Below are 24092 nucleotides of genomic sequence, written 5' to 3'. Positions count from 1 at the left end.
TTTACAATCTAATATTACACCTTGAACGTGACGCGGCTAAGTGAAACCTATCTATTGAAATACACAAAGACATATAGAAAATAGAATAGTGACATCCTATGATGCGGTACTAAGACATTGGATTCAAGTTGTTGTGTTTATGGATCTTGTGTCTATGGAGAATTTACTTTTTAAACAAAATAATCTATACATATAAATAAAATTGGAGTGTCTGTTTGTAATATTGAAATAACCGTATTTTACTATATGCATATGAATATAGTAAAATACGGTACATACACCAAAAAATCACTTTCTAACATTTTTGTCTGTCTGTCTGTCGGTCTGTTTGTTCTCTAAAATGGCTGGACCGATTTTAACGGGACTTTTTTTGGCAGGTAGCTGATGTAATAGGGAGTAACTTAGGCTACTTTTATTTTAGAAAAATAAAGTTACATTCCACGCGGACGAAGTCGCGGGTGCAGCTAGTTGTAAATATTTATATAGCATTATTATGTTTCACACAGATGAGTGAGCAAGGGCCAGTGAGAAATTACCAGAGGTAGACTTTAAAAAGTCTACGTATATATGGATAGCTGTCTCACCTATTTCAGCCCTTAACTAGATTGCTAAGTTAACTGCGTTTCAGTTGTAGGGTGTAGTTTTGGCAGTGAATTTACAGGACATATCAATGACATCTTAATCCTCTGAAATAGCAAAGAATGATTGTTATCACGAATGTCACATGATAACATGATTTTCGTAGTGTTATAAGAAGGGGAGGGGAAGACCAAGGGGGGTATGTTGAATGAACATAGAGGTTCATATACATAATTGTATTTGAGTAATAAATTTTGTCATTGTTAAAAAAACATATTGATAGATTAAAAGTTACGTTCAACATCATGTTCGTATTTTATTAAAAATATCCATTAAAATCTAGGTCATTTCACTCGGAATATCTCCCAATTCAACAATAGCTACATCAAACAAAATAAAGACAAAGTAGGAGTCGTGTCGTGTCAACATTTATAGAGCATAATGGAAGATTATGGACAGTGGCAAGAGCTCCTCCAACAGCAGCTTAGGTCTTAAATTATGAATGAATGAATATTAATGCATAGGTGACTGTTACTGCTTACCTGGAGTGTAAGTCCAGTTGCATAGATAAAAGAAATTCAGCCGTAACTCAATTGACACGCCTGTTACTTCTTTCCTAATTATTGTTATGTCTCCTAGCGACTCAACTCGGCCTTGCATTAAATGAAGATATTTCTTAATTTTATTAACAAAATAGACAACAATAGAACTGACAAATTGAAAGAGAAAGAAAGAAAGAATATTTATTTAGTGCTTTTCAACTGAGATTGCAAATTTAGATCTTATATTCATATTTCCAAACAAAATTACTATATTTAAATTTTCAACTCTTATGGTAGTTAACTCTTTTAGTAGATTTTCTAAAAAAAATAGCATCAATGTTCAACAAAAACGAAACAGACGTGATCGTGATCTTTCCCTAGCAATTCAACGTGGAAATGCTGCGAGCGTTATGGGAACCTTTAAGCCAGCTACGATACGGGACAATCATAGCAATTAATTTTGAGGTTTTTTTTTATTGTTTATTTACCATGTCATTATTAATGTAATTAATTATAAACTATTATTTAAATATAAATAAATATGATGTTCGTGATCTTTTATATATATGATAAATTATTTTTATTTCAACAGCAGATACTTCCAGTAAAGATTTAAATCTGCGTCCGTGATATACTGAACGCACGAGCCTGTGGTATCACATAGCTTTCTTCTCCGTCCTACGCTTAACTTTTCACTGCAGATTAAGTTACAGGAAGGATATAAGTTTTTACGCACCTGCAATATTCATCGGTGGCTTACTTTATCAAAGTGCGAAATCTGAATGTGTAATAAAACGTGTTTAAGTTTAAAATACAATTATTTTAATTCAGTAACGGAGCAATGAAATAAAGTTGCATAAAATTATAAATGCTTGATAGAGATATTTTGCACTAGACGCCTAGTACACAAGTGATTTGTTGTGAAAGATAGATATTTTATTAGGTGCTAGACTACTGTTTGTTTCTTTGTAACAATTATTTGTACAGTAAAAACTTAAGAAGACATATTAACTTTTTAAAAATGAAATAGAAATAGGTAATCTTTATTTAAATAAACTCAATTCAAGCACTTTTGAATAGTCGTATTTTTTTATTCTACCATTTATTCGGAAAGCAGACTCATCACAAGAAGAATGAAAGAATAAAATTAATTATTATCATTATCTGTTTTGAAATTGCTAATGTATATAAAATAAATTCTACATGAACTCAAGTCATGATGTAGGAACGTTACGTCTCCAATCAGTCTACTGCTACCAATATACAGGATACTAATGTATGATAGTGGAATGGACAGTTAGACCCATTAGCGTGAACGGTAAGGAGGGTACTAGTGAAAGATGATTAGGATGAGCATGAAATCAGATTACTTCGCCTATGTTGACTAAGAATTCACCACGATTGCTTCCAGGGAGGAGCATGTGAAGGTCGACGTAACATGGTACATAACTAGGATGGTCACCAGTCCTCGCTACTAACCCTTTTCCCTTGCCACTACAATAGTGTGTACTAATGTACATTGGCCCCTACCCATATTTCACATTCTCGTTTTCTCTACACTCTAACAAATAAAAGTGAGAATGTACTCATTTATTAATTACTTGGCTAACGACGTTGCATAATTCTTAATGATTTTCTTAATATCTCGCACTGCCCTTCAGTGGCCATTAACGTTAATACATTTTATGTATATACACAATAATAAATACCACAATGTAACACTTTGTTTATATAATTATTGGTAGAAATTTGTAAATGAGTTACGTGACCTAACTACCACTACGAAGAGAATGAATTATTAGAAACACACTATGAATTATTAGTTAGACGGGAAATTGGCACATTGCTAGCAATAAAACAAAATAATATTTTACGCAATTCCGTATTCCTTAATTAAGGATGAATATAGAATGGCGCGCTCACTAGCAAAGGTTCCACTGTACCACTCTTTGTTTTTTTTTATACCACTTAGGTGGCAAACATGCATACGGCCCATCTGATGGTAAACGGTTACCGTAGCCTATGGACGCCTGAAACACCAGGGGTGTCACATACGCGTTGCCGACCCTTAAGAAACCTTAAGATATCCTTCTTGAAAAACCCCATGCTATAGTCTCTAGAGAAAACCTCGGCAGGTAGTTCATTATCACATCACACTCTTATCACTAGCGGAGGCTGGCACAGAGGAGCATGATGGGATGAGAACGAAGGATGGTCATTTGGCACATACCGAAGTAGTCTTTATGAAAAGGCTGCGTATTTGTTTTACGGACTACTCTAATGCTGTTGGAGCAGCTGGCCGCAGCTGACCTTTCCAGTTTCACCGGTCGATAGGGGCGCGTACAGATGGCGCTCCAAACTTAGAAGCACTTATGGAGCGGCTGAAGGCCATCTCCTGCCTGACGGATACGACTTTAGTCTGACAGCATAGGGGTTCGAACCTCGGCTCAGGTAGACGTAATTCCGATCCCCGTTTTAATTGGACGTGAGATCGATCGGAGAGAGCTGCGTACAGTCTCATTTCATGCAGCTTGAATTGTAAGCTTCGGTAGTAGGGTGGAGTTAAGGATTCTTTTATAATTTCGGATGGTGGAGCTCTTGCCGCTTCCCACGATCTTTCATAATTTAAATTTATGATTTCATAATGAAAATTTAAAATTATCTTTAAAGAAGAAGAAGATACGATAGTGAAATTACTGTAGTAAATTGTTATGCTTCTGCATCTGCATCATCTGCATAACATTTTACTCCTCTGAAATGGCGAAGCATGACATCTATCACATCATGGGCATCACATGATAACGTGATGTGCGTAGAGCTGCATTTATTATGCTGTGTCATGCATATAGGTGAAAGTTATCACTTACTGTCAGGTGAGCTGTACCTTATTTGCCATATCAACTGTAAATTCAACTGGAATTTATCACTATTTTATCAATATTATATACTCATGGGGAGATTGTGCAATTTGACCTGATGCATGAATGCTAGAATTGTACCTTACTTTGGTAACGATTAATCCTCATTACGAATAAATAACCCTTTCTCTATACACGTATTATTAACGAAATAGGTAATTTCATTACGTAAGCGTAACAATTTTGCCTACAATAACAGCAGGCTGGATGTCCATATTTGTGCTTGACAGCCTCGCTAGTCTAGCGGTAGCACCCCGCTTATTTCTAATGATCGCGGGTTCCATTCCTTAAAATGCATATAAATATTTCTATTAGTAGTCAGTATCTACTCATAACACTAGTTGTGTATAACTTGAGACAAGATGACCTGTGTGAATTGATCAGGGTTTATATAGGTCTACAGGGACCGGTAGTTACTTTCCATAAGTTAGCATTTTTGCTATTCCTGTTATTTAAAAATATATGCAGGAGAATGCAGTGATAATTCGTGTACCATACAACTAATGCACCATAACACCGTTACGATTGCTCCACCACTACCAGTGGCCACCTGGCTGCACCCAGAGTAATTACTTCACACTTATACTAAACAATAAGTAAATTTAACGCTCTCACAAAAACGTGACGGCTAATGCAAAACACAGTATCTCACTCATCAAGGCATTCATTTTTTTATTACATAATTTCTGTAAGAGGCAAAACCGATTTATTCGTATGACAAAAGGCGAGGTAACGAAACGCAAGCGTAAACCGGCCTTTGAGTGCGCGGGCGCAACGCAGACCTACCAAGCAAGTTTCCTCTGGCTCAGTTATGCGCGAGACGTCTGCGCGAAGGACGTGCCGCCATCCAACATAGTGTCCAAAATAAACGCCGTGCGTTCGGAAATAGTGGCATTTATTGTGTGTAATTATTTTGACGTGTTATTAACAAAAGTTTATACGATAAAACATTGTGTTTTGTGGACGATGGACGGTTAAAAGCGTTGTTCAGCGCACGGATACTGTAAAGGTGAGAGCTATGCGCCCGAGTTGAGTAGGGCTCTATTTCTATAAGCTAGTTTCACATTAAACTTCTTTTCAAAAGGGTTGACTTGCGATTTGTGGACTTTTGCAAGGCGAATCGCATTCTCAGTGGTTAACATTTGTCAACATTATTGTGCAATTCAATTTGAATTTTGATGGGATACGGTGACCTTAGTTTTGTAAGAAATTGTATGTTTTATTTGTTATATTTCGTCGTATCAATCTCCCCGGCCTTGTACCTACTTTTATGAGGAATGTAAATTTGAAACAGCGAATCGTGAATACCAATTAAGTTAGATTTGTAACGATAGCACAGATTAAATTAATTTGGTTTATTTAACCGTATCGTTATGAATTAAATATTTGTTAAATAAGTATAATAATATTGTAAGTCTGACATTGTACGATTCAAATAATAATTTACTAAAATAAAGTTTTTTTACTAACATTATAGATAATTGGTTCGTCCGGCTCGAAGAACTAATAAACGGGATGTTAACTTGATGGAAATATAACAAACATCTCCGTTACAGAATTTAAAAATAAACGTAATACAATTTAAATTTTTTGTGATCATAAAAATACCATAAACACTAGTAAAATATTATATACAAGCCTTCCTGACTTTGCAAAAGTGTAATTATAATATAAATCTCTACATATAAATAAAAAAAAAATTTGATTAAGTAAATATACATTAAAAAATCTATATTCAAACGGTTGCTTACACTAGCGTAGTGACACTTTCGAAATAATCGAAAATATTTCGTGAAAGGTGAATAAGTAAGTACTGTAGTCTAATTAGCTATCTCGTTACATTTAGAAGGCGATTCAAATATATATATACCTACTTTCTATTTCTCTTCAGAGTGTCAAAATAGTTTAAAATTTTGATATTCGAAAATACATTTAATTCTTTCGTACGCCTACGTCACAATTTACCCGTTGCCATATTTTTCAGTGTACCTCTTCCTTTATTGGTCTTAGCGTGATTTTATAGACATCTTCTCTACCTTCATGACTAGACTATGCAGACAAATATGTAAAAATTCTGCTTTGGTATTAAGTAGTTTTCGGTTTGCTTGTGTAGAGAAATAGTAAAAAAAGGAGTAAATAACGAGATGACTGCGAACAGGGATGAATGGAAGAGAAAAACATTACGCCGAACCCAAATAAATGAGATCCTTCCTTAAGAAGCAGATAAAATAGCTTTCATATTTAGCCTATTTTAAAATTACCTCCTAAATAAAAGTAACCTTTAAAAATAATAGTTACATTAGACAAGCAAAAAGGAAACATTAAACAACGTATAAAAATAGAGTCGAATATTATCGACGTGTACTTATTTGAAATTTTAATAATTTCAAAATAGAATACGTTGTTTTTTAATTACAAATTAAAATTACAATTGTAATGTATTGTAAGACGGGATTTTGATTTGATTTCATTGGTTTTTTTGCACATTCATTATTAGATTTACATCAAAGGCCAGCCATTTATTAGTTTCGTGCATTTGTATAAGTCCCCAATGAGTGTATAGTTTAGAAGTTCATTGCCCCCAGTTTTTTACATACAACTGGAAGCTGGCAAGCCCACTTGATGGAAAGTGATAACAACCGTGTACGTAAATAGTGCCACAGATGTCTTAAAATATATTGTAACTTCAGTTCTGTATAGACAGAAACAACAGCAGGAATAAAACAAACAGAGAATTTTGTATATAATCTCGCTATAGAAAAATTAGAGTGACGAGACATGTTTACCAAAATTCATGATGTATTTGGTAATAAATAATATACCATTGTATTAATATATAAAGAAAACTTTATAAAAACTTACCGATTTTTACGAAAATCACGTGGAGTGTATGAATAAGTATGAATTTTGGCACAATTAAAGTTTGTATAAGACAAGAAGGAGTACAGAATAATATCTTTTTTAAATAATTAATTTAAAATACAATAAGTTAGTTAAATAATTATTATATATATATATATATATATATATATATATATATATATCCATGTTCTTTGTACACACGCCTAAGCAAGCATGTATACATTTAGTCTTTGACAGTAAATTTAATTCGACTACACAATGAATATGAAATCGTTATTGTTAGTATCAAAATAAGGCTAAATGAGGTATGTTACAGCTATTTCACTATCGACGGATCCCTAAAATGTTTTCCACCTAGTTATTCCGGAGAATTGCACCAATTTACAATTATAACTACATTTCTTAGAAAGGTCACCATCGGGTTCCGCTCGTAGCGTTTTTTATAAAGTTGGTCTTTAATTTGGCATTTCTTATTAGAGCTATCGTTATTTTCCTTGTATTACCCACTACCTTATTATATTGTGATAAGGTTTAATTTGATCCGGTTACAAATAGCAATAGGGGTTTAGTCTCAGCAGAGTACTCGCACTGCTGGCCTACAGAAGTACAGTTCTAATTGGTTTGAGGTGTTTCATATGATATAATAAAAATAATATTTATTTGTCCAATTATTTACACGTTATAACGTTGTTCCCTGTATACTAAATTACGTATAAAGCTATATTTTAGAAAAAGTATGTTTTAGATAATGAATAATATATGCAATTCGGAATATAAAAACACAAGCATCTTTCGCAGATACATTTTTTATATTCTGGTTGTATATTATAAACAATGTTTTCTTTTGTATAATATTGCGTTTTATTCATTTATTCATAAGTGGTAAAGGCAGTGAAATTTTAAGGTAGTGCTTCACGTGATGTCTGTAATGCTGGTCGTGTATGTATGTATTCGTTGAAGTCAGTTACCATTTACCATTAGGCAGAAACCTTGTTTATTATTCAAGTTATGTACATTAAAAGAAGTGATTTTTATAAAAAAGTTATAATAACCTAACAGACAAAGACAAAGATTTAGTGCATAATACTTGGTGCACACCTGCAGGCATTTTGCTGGCGTTTTTGTTATGAATCTTGCGTGTTACAACGACGTAATGCATATCTCACCTACATAGTTGGTACTGATTATTCATGGAACCAATTAGTCACATATTGGTATGTCTGTTTGTGCATCTGTCTACGTTGGTGTTTCTTGGAAATACGAATTTGTGAGTAAATTGCTTGTTATATTATATTTAGTATGTTTTATATGTACATGGCTGAGAAGCGGTAATCGTCGCCTATACATACATATGTATACAGACAACAGTATTACAAACATCACGTTATCATGTGACTCATGGGTTGCCATTCCAGACACTGAGATATTGTCTTTTATTCTCTAATTACTATCTAATCTGCAGCCTACCACTAAAACACAGCTTACAAAGCAAGCTGCTTGGCTGAAATAGGTAAGACTGAGCATCTCAATATTACCTATTTCAGGACCCAAGCAGCTGTGTAATATATAATTAGTGCATAGTTAACAGTTGAATTTTTCCAGTATACCTCGGTAAATAGTACTAAAGTCGAGTAATACCAAAATACTAATTACTATAATAAATATTTTTAATACGCCATATTTCGTAAATGAATATTATTTTATTATAATAAGCATAATATAGTAGTATAAGTGCTTTATTTATTGTTATCATTTGATTATCTGTATTAATATTACATAGAGGACAGTTTTAATTGTTTGTTTGCATTTAATAAGAATTACTGGACCGATATGAATATCTCTTACCGTTATTATAGGGACTCATATAATAAACTCCGATAGTGTAACGTTTGAAAAATAGGCCAATATAATACTTATATCACGTACACTACAGTGTACAGTACAGTACAGTACACTTTATAGAGGAATATCGAAGGATGTATATGTACATATACATATGTGTGTGTTATGTTAAAATTTTTGATATTTTTCTTAAATATCAGTGCAAAGCCGGGGAGAGTCGCTTGTCATCAATAAATTCCAGTCTGCGATATCCACGCATGCGAAGTCGCAAGTCACTACAAGTTAAAATATATATAATAAAAAGCCGGTAAGTATTGTTTATTCAGTGTCAACTGTAAGTACATTTTATTGTACATTGTTGTCAATTTTTCACGCTCTTTCCTCTCGCAAACGGTTTTTTTATGTTACATTGGTATTTCATTCATCGTTTTTAAGTTTGATTCGTGAAATCGTTTCTTGCGTTATTTCATCATATTACAGCGTATTTTTTATTTATTATCTGTTTATTGCAGCACCATTGCTCAGACATACCCCTATACTACGTTTTCGTATATTATGACTACTTTTTTTATGTAATTGCAATGACAAAGAAGCTGTCGGCCCACCCAGTAAGTGGTAACCGTCGCCTCGTCTCTAAACTTCCAATTGTCGCTAGTTCGATTTCTCGTATGGTGAAAACTTTTGTATTCATGAGTATAATTATTTGTATTAGTCTTGCTTTTTTCTATGTACGTTATGCACGCATTTACAAAAAAATATTTAAGCAATTCTATCAGTTGAGTACCCATAATACAAGCTCTGCTTGGCTTGAGACTAGATGACGCTGTGTGAATTTTTCAGGGTCAATATTATATATTTACTATTAATTACTTAAAGATTTAACAGTAACAAAGAAACAAACTCATTTTAACATTTATAATGGCAGTTAGAATATGTTGTTAATTCTTTTCAATTTAGAACAAATCCGGTATCAATATTGTATTCCTTATAAGGAATGTATCTCAGGTATCCATAAACTAAAAACAGAAGAGATCGGATACTTGAATTCAAATGAATTCCTCGGATTATATATACATTTTTTATATCATTGACATTAATAAATTAATCAACATCCATCTTGCAAAGCATTCTTGAGTGATGATGGTGGTATGTATGAAATATATAAACTTTCCTTTTGAATCTGTCTATTTATTTAATAAAAACAGCATTAAATCCTTTGCGTAATTTGAAAAAGATATAAAAGCAAATACAGCGGTGACCACTTTTTTTTTACTATATGAAGATGTGACTAAAGTTAAAAGATTTTCGTAAAATGTTATATCAATTATTAAATTATCCAGCGTGCCTCGACGACACGAACAATAGCGGCGTCCTTATAACAAAACATGCATAAACTTAGTAATTGTAATACTAATGTTTTGTTAATATTCATGTGAAAAAACCGTACAACATTGTTATAATTGTGTGAATTGTTTATCGGTTCGTTGATTTGATTAACACGGAGTTAATGATTGCTGAAGTTATCAAGGATTTCGTTTGAGGAACTGGTCAATGCAATGTTGACATACAAGTTATGTTTTCATACGTATCTTCTTGTCAATGATTTAGGATTTTACAGACTTCTCAGTTTGCTGTCTTTCATTATTGATGAATATGAATCGATCGATCCAATCTCAATATGTGTAACTTCATCACCTGGATTGTCGACAGCTTTCATTAGTGTCTCTTTTTCTTTTCCTTTCATCTGACCTATCACGTTTTTAAGAGTATCGCCTTTTTTTCTAGCAACTTGTCCGAAATACCATTCCATGCAAGGAAAGATGAGACCAGTAAATATTAATGTCGTCAAGCGTATTTCTCCAGTCAGATATTTTCATAAAATCACTTGTAAAGGTTTGAAGAAAGTAAAACACATAGACTGTAATAGTTAAGGTTTGGTAAGTACCTTTACTATTACAGACTGTCGTCACATTCTTTCAAATCAAGATAAAAACTTGTAAGAATAGAACTTAATTAACATTTTGCCTTAATTTTTTTAATAAATTTATTTTATTTTAATTGTATTACATATAAATATTTACAGTATATTTATATGCCTTCATATGTACTTCTATTTTACGATTTAAAATACATATTCTCATAGTTAGTCATCATATCAATTAACTGAAACGATTTACCAAGCGGAGTCGGGTCGGGCCATTAGTTGGCTATGCAACATTACGTTTCGGATGTATTGCGTGTTTTCCTGCAAATTTGGTTGATGGCCTCAAACGCATCCTGCACAATAATGGTTCTAGGCCGAACATATATTAGAAATTAAATTATTAGTATAACCGTAATGTAGGTTAAAATTATAACTGTAATATCAATGTGATTAATAATGTAAATTTAATAACAATACTGTTTATTATTCAGTTATGAGATGGTCTAAATTCAACACGTTATTATTTTATTAAATGTGTTGTGAAGATACTCGTATTTATATTTTGAATTAGACGTATTGTAACAAAACTCATGATACATGTTTATAATACAGTTTTTAACCAGAGATACATACAGAGCAATAGATAGTTGTAGAGTGTAAAAAGTAGCAACACAGAGTAGTGTTGTAAATTTTGTTTTAAATTACTAGATTAATTTATTAATAATAGAAATATCTTTCTTTTGTCTATTTATTGGAATTACTTACTCAATTTGAATTTGCTAAGATATACATGTATAACTTTGGTAGTGTAACTTTAAGAGTAAAGTTATACATAATATTACACATGAGTATTCCTTATATAAAGCTTAAAAGTTTAGCAAAAACTGAAATTTAGTTTCTATTACTGTCTGATATTATAAGTTTCGTAATAATTTGACTTTCAATAAATGACTAATTAAATGGTTAGTTCTAGATTGAACCGATGGATATTTAATTGTACATCTTCAATGCATTCCTTAAAGCCCGCTACAAACTAACTAAATTAAAAAAATACAGAAAAAGAAAACTATTTGTGTAGTCAGTTGCAGTTAAAAATGCATTATAATTTATATTGGACGTTGGCTCATGTTGTTGCCGTTGTGAGCTCACAGAGATGACATTATGGATGTTTTTTCCTTTTTATACTGTGGTAAAATGCAAATAGGTTGCATGTTAAGTATATTTTTTATCTATGGCTCGTCGTTGAAGAACTTTGTATCATAATTTTTAAGGAGTGTTCTCAAGGGCTATTTATGTTCGAGTATGATAAAAAGTCTGCAACTAGTAATGGCTCTTTTATTAATTTTATTTATATGTTAAACGACTTCAATATCTTAACTAACATTAATTTCTATTATACTAGCGGACCGCCCCGGCTTCGCACTAATATTTTACAAATTTCATTAATTATAAATTTATATAAATCCTTCGATATTAATGAATATTCTTCTCTATAGACCTTCACTATATGTCAATAATATAATGATTTGTTTCACATATTGGGTTAAATTGTCTTAGTTTTCATACAGAGATACTTAATGTTTTTTGAAAATATTCTATCACTAATGTTTCTAAGGTATAATGTAGGATTTTAATGTTAAAATGTTTTTCAAATCGGTCCAGTTATTTCAGAGCCTATTTAATGCAAAGTAATATTTTTTTTTTTCTAAAGTCAAGAGAAAGAAACTCAGGTGAGTTTCTTTGGTGCACTTTGAAGCCTTAACGGCTATATCAATTTGTTACGCAATGCTTCAAAGGAAGGCGGAAGAGCGCACATGGTGGAAGTCTTTGGGAAAGACCTATATCCAACAGTGGATAGACACAGCCTGATGATGATTATGATGATGAAGCTTTAAAAACCAGCCAAGTTCATCACCCATTCTTCTTAACAGAATAAAAGATTTTAATGCTTCTAAATTGTTTTAAAATTACAATAACACGTGATAAGAAAAATTTAAACGTGAAAATAATTTTAATACTTAAAAACCATCTTAAATAAAAACTTATGGTCAGTTAATTTCCAACTAGATTCTTAACGCGAAGGGATTATAGCAAACCTTATGGCCATGTATTATGTCCTTAATGACGTGGATAAGTAACTCTTGTGTTTACTGCTGCCATAAAAGACATTTTGTTTTACAAAGTGAAGAAATAAAAAACATGTTGAAGGTACTTATTAATGGGTTTCTAAAGAACTGCTATTGTTGAGTATTTAGAATTTAAATTTATGAATGTATTGGTTAATTATAAATTAAAGTTTTTCTATTTCATTTTATTAATAAAGTTTTGCTATAGGTTTGTATTTTTTTAGTTATTTATGAGTATTAAAGACCACAAATTATATTGCTGGATGTGAAAAAATGTGTACAGTATATAAGTGCACACATATATATCTAAATACACATGTACAACACCAATTCTCATATGTATGACGTCATTAAATATCCATATAATATTTGCGAACAAATTCGTGAGTACATAACTAGTTAGTTACAGAACGTTTAATTTATCCACCGCTCGTGTTCGAACTAACAACTTTTTATCTATAATAAGTTTAATAACTGCAATTGTGCACATCACTCGGTCCCTCATCTCCATTATTAGAGGAAAATGCGACTACGTAACGTACGAATTATTCAACATTTTCATATAAAACGAGCTCTACGTTCATGCTGTGTGCTGGGCTAGAGTTTAGTTTTTATAACTAAATCGATTCTGCCTGAGGGATAAATTTAGTCATCTAGTTTAGTTGAAATGACTATGATGTATTTTAACATTTTGTCTATTATAAATTTGTGTTGTTTGATAGTTTCTTTTCAAACAAAATTTTAAAATATAAACTTGTATGAATTACATTTAAAGAGCAATAGACATGTTTTCTACAAGCTTCTCGTCTATTATTCTTGGCTATATCTGAGTTCCCAATGGGAGGTAGAATGAAAGAAAGAAAAGACTACGAGTAATAAAACGTGCTCATATTAAATTTATTTAAAAAAATATATATTTATATTTAATATAACACTGCGGCCAGCGTAGATCTATTGTGTCACCTTTTTTCAAAGTTAACAACCTAGACTCGTCCGGGACAAGAATTGAAGGATATTCTTAGGAGCGATGGTTTTTATCTCCTCAGTATAGAGTGTATACTTTCCAAAGGAGATATTTCGTTTATGCATGAGTGGGCTAAAACCACAATGGATGTGTAGTGGCGTTTCCTCTTCTGCTTGGCAAAATAAATAATTTATTTAATAAAGTTGTCAGATAATATTTACGGACTTATAAAAATAAAAGTCCGCAGTATAAGTGGTGGCATCATAGTCGGCCTAGGGCGGTGCGACATTCCTACGCATGCGCTATGCAGATCCCGCGCCTGCGCCGGGCACTCTACTTTTTGCTCTCGCTAACCAGATAAGTCAAATTGTTTTGTGCACTGACAGCGCGATATTGAGACCGCTAGAAGGGAAGGGGACCTTGTTAGGGCGTATTATACTTGGATTATTATCATTGCTTTTAACGGCCTGTGATTTATATAAATTATTTGGATTTTATATGGTTGCATGTAAGTTTTCTCGTTTATTTATAATAGCGATATACAACTGTATATAGAAAGTTACCAAATTATAGGCATTTAGAGTATACAGTAGGTATTAACTGTATATTCCAATATGGTCAAGAATTTTCCCTTAGCGGTTTCAAATGTGGTTATTTTATGTATCTATCCCAAATGTCATAATTCTTTGCGTACTTCAATGATATCCAGAATTAACGTAAATATTCGGTTTATTGTAAAATGACTGTTGCTCCTTCGGTACCAGTATGCTTTGATAGGTACTAGTATAAGGGTCCAATGCATTGCCTTAGTACCTTACCTTAGTGCCTTACCAACCGTTTTCTTTATTATCGTAATATACTTTATACGTTAGTTATTATCTGTTATTTGTTAAATTACACATTTTTTTACATAATTGAAATGGCATTAAGACAATATTCCTAGTACTCAAGATTATCAAGAAAATTCAAACTACCAAACTTTGTTTCTTTTTAATATTAGTAAAAATTTTCACTTTCTTATTGAAAGCGTTAACAAGAATAACATTTCTTATAGAGATGTGCTTACATGTTTACATCCGTCTATATAAATATTATAAAAAGTTTCATCAAAGTAAATTGTCTTTTACGAGGCTAGTGAAATTAATTTAGTTAAAATAATAAAAACATCTAATTAATATATACTATATGTATAGTAATCCATATAGGACAGTAATAAAATATAATTGCATAAGTGGCAATAATTATCACGGCATAGCAATTAATGGTTTTGATTGAATATGAAGAATTATTTTGACTTAGTAGAAATAAATTTATCTGAATATGAGTAAATGATTTTGATTCAATATAAATAAATTATTTTAACTCATTATGAATATATGAGATTTATTTTAAGTAAGTAGGTAAGTGAATAATAGTCATCATCATCATCATCATCTCAGCCCGGAAGACGTCCACTGTTGGACACAAGCCTCCCCCAAAGATCTCCACGACGATCGGTCCTGCTCTGCTCGCATCCAATGCCTTCCAGCGGTCTTGACCAGATCGTCGGTCCACCTTGCTGGAGGCCTTCCCACGCTGCGTCTTCCGGTCCGTGGTCGCCACTCGAGGACTTTACTGCCCCAACGGCCATCTGAATAATAGTGCAGGACCAAATATTATACTTTTAAATTTTAGGATGTTCAAAACCTTTGAAGATAAAGAAAACTTAAATGTAGGGAAATTTTTTTTTTATTTTAATTCTTAATTACGCTCATTGAGCGGGTTTTAATCTTGCCAATTCCAATTTTATATTACTGTGTTACTAAATACAGATTAAATATATTACAGCAGTTAAAATGTTTACGAGCATGGCGTGTTTATGATCTGATAACCATCGCCGCATCCCTGAGCCGTCCGCCCTTTAACGTTCTAATTGAACGATACGTTTCAATTTAAATTGTCGCCAGTCCACACTTTTCGTGGTCGATTTCTGTTCTGTAAATGGAATACTAATTAAAACACATTTCGAGTGCAATTAAGTTTTATATAATTGATGAATATGGAATGGTGCACCCGCCTGCACTAACGGAATAATTCACGGGCACCAGTGAAGGATACGAGTGACCATGAAGTCAGTTCAGTTAGCCCATCGTGATAGATCCCCCAGTAACAAAACCACGATATACGTTTTAATTTAAATTGTCGTCAGTCCACAGTTTTCGTGGTCTATTTCTGTTCTGTAAAGGTATAGTACTAATTTAAACGCGTTGCGAGCGCGCAAGCATTGTCTGTGTCACACGTCAATTAGGAGTCTGTGGTAGTGTCACAGATATAATAATGTATAGTATATACTGTTTAACATAGTCTTATATATTATAGCACAAAGTTCGCCGCCGGTTTTGTTTGTATGTTGGCAATATTCTTAAAAAGTACTGATCACTGATTTTCATACATCAATACAGTCATATTTGAGGAAAGTATAGTTATAGTACATATAGTGTATAATTGGTTAATGTTTTGTGTAAATAGAAAACTCGTGCGAAGCAGGGGAGAATGGCTAGTGTTTACATAAATAAGCACAATTTAAAACACGCAATTACCAGGCGACCACCACATCATAATGAGTATGATGGAATAACATTGTAAGTGAACACGTTCGATTCTTACATACAAATATTATTGAAAGGATGTCGGTCTGTCTGTATGTTTGTATGTTTGTACTATCTGTTATTTTGTTACTTTTTTACGACTAAACTACTAAACGGATCTTAATTAAATTTTGCGTGAAGATAGTTTGTATGGTGAGGACAGACATGGCTACCTTTTTGCTCAAATGATCAGCAGACGAACTCGCAGCAAACTGTTAGTAAAGTTTAAAATAAAAAAAACTGTATAATCTTAAAAATTCTGTTAACCTGCAGAAATATATATTAACAGCATGTAATTTTATCAGCATCATAATTAAACAATAATAAAAGAAAATTTACCAGTTTAATTTCTTGCCAGTTCTCAACTGAGGTAGCTTGCCGAACTGGACGGTAAGGTTAGTAATAAAAAAATAGCGTACATAAGAGGCCGGTAGTACCTATATATAGATAGTCGATCCTATGCTAATAAATATTTTTAGTTCGAGTTTGAATTTGAAATAATTATAGATCTTTACAACTGCACCTGTGTAAAGTCAGGGTAGTTCGCTAGTATCTCTATAATATACGGCGTATTATTGCAGCCACAGTAATTTTAAATACAAAGTTCAATTGCCTGGCGCATTTTTATACTTTTTAGCAAATTACCCTGTCCTATATTATGGTAGCAAATTCAAAAGTACTCTTTAACCAGGGTAGGTAATGGTACCAGTGTTCTGCCAGGTAATTGTTTCGTGATGTATATTTAATGTCGACACTGTATATGCACAGGGAATAGTGTAATTATGTTTTGTTATCCTTTTTAATGATGAAATCATTTTATTTTTGTTATTACATTAGTGTCAGAAAGTATTATGTTTAGTAGCGTACTCATCAACATAATAGTCATAATTTAAACTGAGGGTAGACTTTGTAAAAACATTGTCTGCGTAGCTTATCAGTGATTGAAGAATATAACCGATTGAAGAATATAAAAAAAATGAAATTTAGCTCTATCCTGAAATTTCACTGCTTTATCTCCAGTTAATAATAATAATAATCTCAGGACAATTCACACAGTACCATCTACTCAAGTTAAGTTAGCTAAAGCTTGTGTTATGGGTACTAGATAACGGATACAAATACATCGATTTTTTTTCGTAAATACATACATATTACACATAGGAAACACTCAGACCGATACAAATAATCATACTTATGAATACAAATATTGTGCCGTGCGAAGAATCGAACCTGCGATCATCGGAAGTAAGGCGGTGTGCTAAACAACTAGGCTACCGAGGCTGTCAAAGATAGTTCTCTTGAATGACAGCACATGAGTAGTATCACGACTATCACGTAACGTGATCTTCCTGGTGCTGTTCTGTAAGTAGGCTATTGTTAGAGCTTACCATCAGATGAGTTGTTAGATTATTTCCCATTCCAATTGCAATAAAAAAAATAAGTGAAAACTATTTTAAACTTTATTGCAAAAATATGATTTGTTGTGACTATCGAGTGTTTTCCAGTAGTACTGGTGTAGGTACGTAGAAAAAGATTAAGTAAGTGAGTAGACAGATTTGTCTGCTCGTAATAAATGTGTGTTTGAGATCTGGAGCTCATTAATATAATAATATTGTCATATCCCGTTTATAATTAATATGTACTGTTAAAAATATGCATTTTGTAAAAAATATTTTATGGTGTAAGAAATAGTAGTCTGACAGAAAATGCAATAAGATATTAAGTGCATTAAATAAATAATAATAATAACCAACTGAATGTTTATTTTGCGTTTCCGGTATGTTTTTTCAGACCACACGATAAGTACATACATCCTTATGGGGAGTGGCCAAAAAACCGGATCTTCAAAATGCAAATCGATAAAAAGTACAAATTTACGCGGTGTAATTAATAGCACTTCTTATAATTGCTAATTTCCTTCATTTAAGTGAGTATCTATGCATAGTGTCGCCATGTATAACCCTTTATTTTTTGGGATTTACATTATTTATATATTTAGGTGCAAATTCGCTATTGTCTTTCTACTCCGTAGTTCTTTGTATGTTAAAATTCTAATTCAAAATATCATTCAAAATATATTGACTAAATAAAAATAAATTAAATTAAATTGCGAGCCCTATGCCCCGCAATTTAGATTGCAGTATACTAGCTATCTATCCCGGCTTCGGACGACTGAATCTGAAATCAATCTATCTATTGCTGCATTAATATGTCGCTGTCTCTATACTTAGATTTTTTAACTACGCAGTGGTAGTTAAAAAATCTAAGGTTTTTTTATTTTAGTCTTTACTAGCGACTAGACGACTGAATCTGGAATCAATCTATCTATTGCTGCAGTGGTAGTTAAAAAATCTAAGTATAGAGACAGCGAGAGCGTCTTCTTATAATATATAAATATTATCACTACTTATCATCTCACCCGTTAGATTTCCGCAAAACTTTTGTAATGAAACAGTTAGTTAATTAAAAAGCACGTCCTGATGCAACAAAGGTCGACGTACGGCCTTTACCAATAGCCGTGAGAAGAAATTCAAAGTTTTTTTAACAAGTCCAAGTGTTTTTGTAGCAATTTCCTCTGTACGGTAAAAGATTGAGTCTTGTGTTGCGTTAAGTTAATTTGTTTATGTTACATATATTCTATAACTCGATTATAATATTTCATGTTAGTATATGTATGGCTGTATATGTACATAAATATATTGTATAGGCAATATATTATTGTACATATACAGCCAATCATGTCGGGGTCACCAGTTATGGGCTTGATCTGGATTATATTTATATATATTTAAATAAAATAACAAAGCAAACGTTTATCTAATTTAATTTTATATGAGACAAGAAAAGTGACATATTAAGTTGCACGCGCAGCTACGCATGCGCGCTGCCTATACAATATATTTATGTACGTATACAGCCATATTTGTATGGCTTTGTTCGCATGATTTGGAAAATAAAGATTCTATATCTAGCTCTGTCTGTACACCTAATATCATGTAAACCAATTCGGTTATTTTAATGACATTTAAACTTGGTATTTAAAAAAATATTTAATAAATATTGTTAATATTAGTATAACGCGGACATTCATGTATTTTTTTTCTCATTATTGCGTTAAATACAGAACAAAACATACAATAGTATTGTGTGTATCGTATTTGCCCCATCATAATCATGTCTAGTGATCTCATTGTTAACGAAGTATCCTTTAAAGTCAATGTCACAAAATTACCTAGAAATTAATCATTAGAAGAGTCCATTCATTTAATTTGTCCATAAATTGTATCGCTCAAAACTATGTGATTTTCGCATAATAGTCCGGTATTCGAATAATACGTCAGTCTGGAATCATCATTTCATGATCTGAAATTCATCGCACCGACTTGAGAATATTTCTCCGAGTGGTTTTGGAGTTTACTTCCGTCATAACAAAATTCTCTCTCTCTTTATAATATTAGTATAGATCTTCTACACTAATGCCCTCTCTAATTCTCTAATGCCCTATCAGCATGTACCAATATAGAATACCAGTATATCAGTAAAGAAGGCACATTATTCCATAGTTATCCACGATAAAACTCACTTTCACGTTAGTAAAGACGTAAAGATAAGGTTACTGAACACAACAAAACCGTAAATTTTACTGTTTAATTTTATTATTAACCGCGCCATTGTATTCGTTTATCTATTAATTTACATATTAATTCGGTTTTAATTTCGTAACATCAACTTCGTGGTATGACCTCAAGTTTAAGCATATAACAAAATAACTAATTGTTAGTTAAAAAATATTTTATAGAAACTCTAGCTTTTGACGGCCTCGGTGGTCTAGAGGTGCTGGTTTAGATTTAGTAGGTGCGAGGAGCACACCAAAAACATTTATGTTTGTTTATATCGGTCTGGGTATTTTATATGTATAATATGTATGTATTTACGAAAGAAAAATAACACAAGCTTTAGTTAGTTTAACTTGGATCTAGATGGCGTTATGTGTAGTATCCTGAGTTTATAATTATTACAAGCTGTTCCCGCGACTTCGTCCGCGTGGAATTTACCTATATTTTTCTAAATTAAAAGTAGCCTAAGTTACTCCTTACATCAGCTACCTGCCAAAAAAAGTCCCGTCAAAATCGGTCCAGCCATTTCAGAGATTATCCGCAACAAACAGACAGACAGACAAATATTGAACAAATTGTTATTTCGGTGTCTGTATCGTATTTATATTCATATGCATTTAGTCAAATACGGTTATTTCAATATTACAAACAGACACTCCAGTTTGATTTATATGTACAGATTATAACTTTTGTCTCAGTTTCTTAGCTTTTGCTGGTTTCTTACGCTTTGTGGTGTATACCACACTATTATTATTATTACTATAAACGACTTGGCACGTAAACGGTACTACATAATAGTCCAGTACTTGCCATATATCAGCCTTCTTTTTAAAGTAATTGTTACAAAATAACAAAATCAAGAATGAAAATAAAAATTTTCATTATAATTATTTACTCAATTGTTTTATCTGATTCAATAAAGTAAATTTTAATATACATAGTTAATAAGTTCCTATTTATATAAAACAGTATTAATTTAATATGTAATACTATAAAGACGAAAGATATGATTGTTTATTTGTTTGTTTCCATTGAATAGACCCCGAAACTATTGCATAGATTTTACAAATTCATTGGAACTCTGCGTATAATATCCCTGATGAACTTCGACAATTTTACAGCGTTTTTTAAAAGTTGTGTTTCGTTTGAAACCTATTTCCAAAGCAAGCTGCTTGGTGGCTGAACTTTATGCAAAGTCCACATGCGTTGTAAGCACATTCATATATTCACAATCTCACAAACGCCCGTTGTAAGCACTTCACAATCCTACAACCGTGAATTATCTCACAAGAACATAATAACTGAGACCTCAGTACCTACTGCAACTCTCATGGTTATTCATTTACTGACAATGTAACCGAATAACTTGTTATTCAATGTCGAGATACATTTTGTTGTGATTAATTACCATATTCTTAGTTGTACAAAGGGCTATAGATGTAAAGATAGCTTAACTTATCTACTGCATCTGACTTTTAGGTTCTTTGAGTTTGGAAGTTGTTAATAGTCAAACTGTAGGGAGTTGCAAGATATTTTTAAGAAACTTTTTGTATAAAAGTTAGTTTTTTAGGATGATTATGTCTTTACTATTAGTATAATAATAACTCTGTACAACTTACACAGCGCCATCTAGTCCCACGAGTTTGTTTTATTAGTACAGCTTAATGGGTGAGATATAGCAGATTGCCCTCCACCCTGAATCGCAACGCATCATGTGACGCCATTGACGTCATATCCGTTGTGTTTTCCATTTATATAGGATTATATTTTTGTTTTTTAGTACATAAATATAACTTAATATATAAATATTATAACTAATATATAAATCGTTTATTAAAAGCAGAAATCTTTTATTTAAATTACAAAATGTTGTTACGTAGGTGTTAATAAACGTCTTTCGACGCGTTTATTGTGTTATTTTTTGTAACAAATGGCGTTATGGAGTTTTATAATAATGGCCAAGGAAACACACCAGGCAGCCCAGAAGTTTTTTCTTAAAATGGCGAAATAACTTTGTTTTTTTTTCTATATGGCACGTGCTCATAGCATCTGCTCTACTTGGCAAAGAACACAATAATGTATTGTATAACTTGTAAATAGATTCCTCGTCGAATGTCGACAGATGATGGAAGTCAGCCGTTCGTGAAATATTTAAATTTTATACCATATTTAATGTATTGAAGACTCAAATTTCATTGACAATTTGAAAAGTATACTTTTAGGAAGGTTTATACTTTAAAGACAAACACAGAAAGTATGTTTTTGTACTGTCTTTTTTGGCGTCACTTAATTTTGTATCGTTTACATTAAGAAGGGTTAGCGACATCTGCTGCGAGTGTAATCTTTCGTTAGACGGTTATTTAATATAAAGCTATCGTGATTTATTTACACGATTCAGTATTCAATATAGTTAAATAAACAAAGTAAGTCTAGTGCTTACTTACGTACGTAAATGAGAGATAGTATACCAGTTACTTTTTTCTACTAAAATTTTCACTTTAGGTAAATAATATCTGATCTGGGATAGAACTTCATTTAGTTGTTGCTCTTATAGAATAATAATTAGAGTGCCAAACGAGTCGGTAAACGGAAATTATTCATTATACAGGCTCATATGGTGAGAAGTGGCAACCGTGGTCTACATATAGGAACAGCACCATGGATCTCAAGTCTTCAACCCTGATGTATTGCTATACCGGACGACTAAAGTGATATGTCAACGTATTTTATCCTTCAACTAAAATATATCTTACAGATTGCATAAATCTGGTTGTTGGCTGAAATAGACTTGTAGAAGTTGTAGACTGAGGTCTTATCTACTTCAGGCGACAACCAAATTTACACACGTAGTCTTTTTACAGGCTACCTCTGGTAACTTCTCACTCTCTTTGCTCACTCGCATCAGGGACAGAGGAACATTGGAAACATATCTATTTCTATATTAATACACATATTTTTGTCTTAGATGAATCTTACTAGCCCTTCTGAAACCTCTGCAATAATTACAACACTCAAATATTTCCCTCAACTGTCAAAAGTCAAAGTCTATGGCAAGAAAAGAAATCGACACGCACATTTCAAGGCATTTAACGCTTCACTAACCTGGCCCTCTGTACTTCCATATTTTACTCAATGCAGTAGTGGATTTATATTAAAATGTTATAACAATGTTTCTCAAGGTATGGAGTTACTATATCTTGCAAAATGATATTTCCTGCTTTCATTATCAGAAAGAGATCAAAGGCTAAAATAAAACGCAGTTGTTGTATTTTTTTTTATTCATTTATGTGGTATTGTCTGTTTCAAATATTACTGATTAGGTGTGTTTTATAAATATTTCGTGATTCTTATATTTTTTTATGTGGTTAAAATAGGTGAGACTGAGGTACCTACGTAGATGGCCTTTTACGAAGACTACATCTGTCTACTACTAATTAAACATCATATCAAATACCTGTTAGATATTGATATTTGATAGTGATGTCTAGGTCGAGAAGGAGATGAAATATATTTGTGGCATAATCTCACAAAGTTTAGCAAATAGGTTTAAAATTTTATACTCTATAATTGATATAAATATATATTTACATATATCCTCACTATTGTTTCTTTTTTGCTGTAGGACAACATAATTTGAATTCATTTTCGCGATGCGATTAAAATATAATTTACTAGCTGAAACTTTCGACTTCGTTTGCTGTTTTTGAAATAAAATTGATATATTTTATTTCAAAAACCTACGTGAAAGGTCACCAACAGACAGAATAAATATCATACAATTCATAATAATTATAATAACACATGTCCATACTGTTATTCTTAATATTATATACATATAGTAATCAGTAATTTTCTACCGCTGAGTCTTGTCACATGGTTCATTTTTTCGGCAACATAAAATATATTGCATTAATTTGGCTATTGTTTCGATATGCGATTAAAATATAATTTATGGTAAAGCCATTACGTAACCATTGTGTGTTCAAACTTCAAGTTCGTGTTGAGGTCGTCACGGACCATTTGGTAAAAATCTTGTTTCGGATGTAATCGAGCCAAGTTGAAGTTTAATGTTTCGTTAGAGTTTATGTTTA

The 24092-nt window shown here is 32.2% G+C and overlaps 1 protein-coding gene across 1 annotated transcript in view; it reads left to right on the top strand.

Moving 5' to 3' along the window:
- The first annotated feature begins 4862 nt into the window (after nucleotides 1–4862).
- LOC131849572 (uncharacterized) overlaps nucleotides 4863–24092 on the top strand; it is a 131123-nt gene continuing 111893 nt past the window's right edge. Inside the window, exon 1 of the mRNA XM_059199665.1 lies at nucleotides 4863–5048. The gene's annotated coding sequence lies outside the window, so the exon portion shown is untranslated. The remainder of the gene's footprint in view (nucleotides 5049–24092) is intronic.

This window comes from Achroia grisella, unplaced genomic scaffold (genome assembly GCF_030625045.1).
Source record: "Achroia grisella isolate CSIRO2021 unplaced genomic scaffold, CSIRO_AGI_Agris_v1 utg660, whole genome shotgun sequence".
Classification (NCBI taxonomy): Eukaryota; Metazoa; Arthropoda; class Insecta; order Lepidoptera; family Pyralidae; genus Achroia; species Achroia grisella.
This window is presented reverse-complemented; position numbering and strand designations above follow the sequence as displayed.